The following is a 4,912-nucleotide window of genomic DNA, read 5'->3' as shown; positions in this document are numbered from 1 at the left end:
TGAATTTTAACATGAATTTTAATAATATAAAACAAATCAACTAAAAAAAGGCAATAGTACAGAAATGATTGACTTTCTTTCTGTATACTTCGCATAGGCCTCTACTTTATTGAATGAATTTATGCATGAAATCTACAATAAAGAGTGAAAATACAGAGAACCACCCGCAAAAGAGCTAACTACTACCTGTAAAAGATTTCCCATAAAATATATGCACTAGTTAACTAAAACGACTGTAAAAAACGGCGTTTCGGTCTCGTCTCGTTTCTTACACGTTTTTTACGAGGAATTCTGGTAACATGGCTTAACTCATATTAGGTGTAGAAACTTGAAAGGAAATGAACAAAACTAATTATTTATTACAACTATAGAATATCACTGTGGTATAACCGATCTTAGATAAAGAATGGGAATGAGCTAAACTGCTTTTTTATTAAAATGGTACATAAGGCCAAAATCTCATTGTGGCAGAACACGGAAAAGTTAGTTGAAAGGAAAACATTTTAATCTTAATCTCAGCCTCAAGATACATGAACAAGAACTAATGTATTTATATCTATGTCATAAAAGTGAATGACGACCCTTTTACTGAGACTGTAATTGTTTCTTCGTATATTTGTCGTAGATTAAACTAAGGCGGTCCAATTTTGTTTCAAAATGTAAAGATATTATGATGCTGCCTTGATTTGACTGGCAGGTGATCGCATTACCAGATCTACAAAGCACTGAATGCTTCAGCCAAGGCGCGCTGCTTGCTCGGATCAGGAATCCACCAGAGCGACCTTTCTCGTCTCTCCTCCGATTCAGCTTCTTTTTCACTGTCTCGCTTCTCTAATTCCCTTAGAGAAGGAACACAGACTTGTGCAGGCACTGGAAATATATCCTCCTGTTCAAATAAAATGAACACCCATTTCAAAAACACGTGGTGTAACGTCTGACATTAACATGTGAAATGCAAGAATATGTATCAATTTAGGAAAGGTAAGGGAATTTTGAGTGTGTACGTCTTCGTTTTGGTTTGACTCTGCATCGTCAACGTTTAGGTCATCCATCAAATTATGCTCATCATCCGAGAATTCCGCAAGAAAAGCCTTCCACTCTTCTGTAAATTATGTACATCAACAGCGTTAATATTTATTTCAAATTAACTAGAAAACCCACAATAAAGTTGTCCATTACAAAAAAGTATACCTTCCCTTGTCATTTTCAGCAACAATAATAATAACAACCTGCAACCTGTTCCGATCTTTCAACCAAAACAAAACACAGGGAGTTGATGCGGGTGATACAATGGACCTCACAACGAAACGAACCCTAACTGTTGAGGGGAAGAGTAGATCCAACGAAATAAACTGGATCATACACTGGAAAGAACCCTAATTGTTACGAGGAAGAATAGCTTCAGGGAAATATATAAGGATGTGATAAGAAAGAAACCAAACAGACGATGCTGGAGGTGAAATGCGGAAGGAAGTGATACATACGATTAAGTTATCAATTATATATTGAAGTAGAACAACGAAAACGGAAATCTGTTGTATTTTCAAACGGTCATATTTACCTTGGCTACAATAGTGCTGTCATCTCCATAGGAACTGCTTTCAAACGGTCAAATTTATGTTGGGGTTAACAATTTGAAGCTTTCTTACATTCAAATCGACATCATGCCCCAAATTTCCGTATTGACTGTTTAAAACGGTCTTCCCTGTCATTTTAACGATTTCATGTCATAGTAACTATTCCTTCCCTAACTTTGAACATGGACTTTGTTCAAAGTTCACTTTACTAGGATTTAGTGGGGCAGCTCCTAGTATTAATTCAATGGTGAAGTCAATATCCCTTTTTGGGGGTAATCCAGGGATTTCCTCCGGAAACACGTCCACGAATCCTTATATTACCGGAAGGTGGTCCAGCGCGGTCGTTTTATCCTTGGTTTCTACATAACCCACCTGAATGGCGTACACGTCCACGAATCCTTATATTACCGGAAGGTGGTCCAGCGCGGTCGTTTTATCCTTGGTTTCTACATAACCCACCTGAATGGCATACACCTGGCATCTTTTCTGGATGCATTTCGCTAGCTGGGACTAGATCTCATTACGGTAAAAGACTAAATCAAAAATGAAATTGCAACACTATTTTATTGATTGTTAAAAGAAAATCTTAAGAGTATTTCTTTTATTTTATGAATGCGTTTAAATGTTTAAAAAAAAAAAAGAATACTCATGATAGTATTGGCAACTCTTGGGAGGGAGTTGGTAAGAAAAGTTAGTTATTGGAACTGACTTTAACCACCCTCCCTAACTGGAAGTTCCCAGGGGAAAAGGGAGGGGGGATGACAAAAATTCTGCGCTGTAGAGACAGGCAGAGAAAAAAGAGAATTGAAAGAAAAAAGAAAGTGAATGAAGGACTAAGTCTGGTAAGGACCAGATAGTCGAGCACACAGTGCACCCTTGCTGAGGATAGAGATCCGGCAAGAGGAAGCTAGGGGGGAGGCTCTGGTCTCGAAAGACGAGTCTCACGGATGGGCGGCTAAAAAGATATGCATGAGCTTGCAGGTGATCTACTGAGGACTTAAGGGCTGGCAGCAACCAGGTAAGTAAGACTGAACCCTTACTTTTCTGCAAGTGTCTACAAGTCATTCTAGTTAAACACCATAGATACCTGTAAGACAAACGATTAAGTTGTTGAAATTACCGCTGTTACTTGGGTGATGCAATAGTTGAACAGTACAAGTTAGCATACACGTTTAGGAATCTGCGTCCTGAATTGTGGACAGAAATCCGAGCTCATAAGCATAGGGACTTGCATCCGAATTCTGGGCAGATACCGAACAGACCAGTTAGGGTCTCGCTGTTAGGACAACAGGCACCAGGGTAAGTAAAATGAGTAGCAGAGCTGATAGTGGCATTACCTTCCTGAGTCGCAAAACGGGAAAGAATCGGTCAAATTTAAGAAATGACAGGGTTATGCAACGAAGCAAAAAGAAACATCAACGACGGCTTAATGTCGGACTAGCACAGTTAATCTTGAGTTAGCTTTGCATTCACGAAATAGATTATATACACAGAAGATAAAGAAGAAATATAACCCCTGCGGTGCAGGTTACCCTGTAACACGAATACATCCCAAGAACAGATACATATGGTGAACATCTGGGTATCACGATAGCATGCATTCTCATAGAAGAAGCGCCGATACCTGCGAATCATTTATATCTAACATGCAATCTTATAGATTGAATATCGGCATCTAACATATACAACTTAGAAATAAACCAAGCGGTATTAGATTACCGTCACGGAGTTGATGCACAGAACCACCGAGTTATGAAACCCGGGAAACCATACTTTGGCTCTTGATACGAGCAAAATATCAGACCAGTTTCCTTATACAGAGCGGACATATGGTCGGGTAACCGAGCCGTCTACTCTGCCTATGGAACAGTCATGGTACAACCATACAAACAGTAACAGGAGTTACATTGGTTTGCCAAAATATATACATAAAACCCTTACAATAAATTAAATACCACAGCACAATGTTGAACAGAGCTCGTATTGCTAGATTACGCCGCGTCCGGGTCGACAGAACCCAAACCTTTAATATAAAGAAAAACTGGTATTCTAAACATGAGACAGTAATACAAAGAAAACTGGAACTCAAACATGAAATAGTAAATAAGTTAAATTGCCAAAATGGCAGAAGCCGCAAGGCTGTAACAACTTTTAAAAAGAAAACATAAGGGGTCGGTGCCCAATATAGTATCCAGCAGGGCCGTGGCCGAAATGCCCTCAAACATGCAAATAAAATAACAGTTCAATTTTCAAATTAACAATTATGTGAACCCAGTTCCTTCTTCCCAGAAAATTCCCCAGTCTCAGCACTGGAAGCGCTAGGGTTTGATAGGACCCATAGCCGGCATGGACTAGGCACAGAATGAAACAGTGGGAAGCCTTCCGTAGCCACCTGCGATCAACCACAGTGGGGTTAAGGGTGGGCTACGGCTAGGCGCAGGGGAAACCCTCTGCCAGAAGATCAAACAGAGAACAATAACAATCTTAACCAAACCGCGCACCAAGAATCTGCGAGAGACACACCTGTGGTAAGGCCGAAAGCACCAGGGTCTCGTAGGTGGACCTCCTTATCCGCAGCGAACCAGAGCTAAAATCTGCTGCATGCACACACCCACAGTAAGACAACCATTAGTTTCATTCATGAAAAGATACATTCAACGATTCGAAGAACGAAGGAATCAGAATGAAACGGAGCAACGAAACAGAGAAAGGAACCGGCGGTATGACCACTGTGTCTCACCTCAACACTTGCGGTGGAATGTATAAGCTGAACGGAGCAGCAGCTCGGCGCCAGCAGGCTCACTCAGCGGAGGAAGAAGCGCTCGGCGCAGGAAAATTCCAGCAGCGCTCCGACTGAAACGTAATGGCGCGGAGAATGGAAGAACAATAACTGGAACAGTCGAGAATGGCGACCCTTATACCTTCAACGCTTCGGGAGGGACATCTGGAGGCGTCTCCGCCCTTAGATCCTCCTCGAAACATCTCCACCCTTGATTAAGGTGGTAAGGGTTGGACAGAAATTTAATGACCGCCATCTGCCTTCACGTGATCGGATCGGTGGAGTGAATGCCGCGTACGCCTGTCACCATGAATAATGCCGGCGGCAGCTCTCGGGTGGCTCAATTAGCAAGGCCGAGGTTCATTCCATAATCAACCAAAAATTATCCATAGACTTTATCGATTCTAAAGTGCCAAACCATAATGACTCACGGATACAATAACAAGTCAACCGTTAGCAGAAGGGTTGTGCCATAGTATATATATATATATATATATATATATATATATATATATATATATATATATATATATATATATATATCTGTGTGTGTGTG

At 40.8% G+C, this 4,912-nt stretch overlaps 1 long non-coding RNA gene across 2 annotated transcripts; it reads right to left on the bottom strand.

Moving 5' to 3' along the window:
- Nucleotides 1-445: 445 nt before the first annotated feature.
- On the bottom strand, nt 446-4,544 carry LOC149182425 (uncharacterized). Of its 2 annotated transcripts, XR_016257611.1 has the most exons (4): nt 4,318-4,544; nt 4,101-4,164; nt 1,005-1,102; nt 446-886 (listed from the first exon to the last, which is right to left on the bottom strand). It is a non-coding gene; the product is annotated as an uncharacterized LOC149182425 (long non-coding RNA). The 2 variants fall into 2 exon arrangements; XR_016257612.1 differs by lacking the exons at nt 446-886; nt 1,005-1,102 and adding an exon at nt 3,267-3,969.
- Nucleotides 4,545-4,912: the final 368 nt, after the last annotated feature.

Source organism: Pinus tabuliformis, chromosome 3_2 (genome assembly GCF_031772625.1).
Source record: "Pinus tabuliformis cultivar Carrire ecotype Pingquan chromosome 3_2, CPIR1, whole genome shotgun sequence".
Classification (NCBI taxonomy): domain Eukaryota; kingdom Viridiplantae; phylum Streptophyta; class Pinopsida; order Pinales; family Pinaceae; genus Pinus; species Pinus tabuliformis.
Note: the sequence above shows the minus strand (reverse complement) of the source record. Positions and strands in the feature narration are given on the sequence as shown.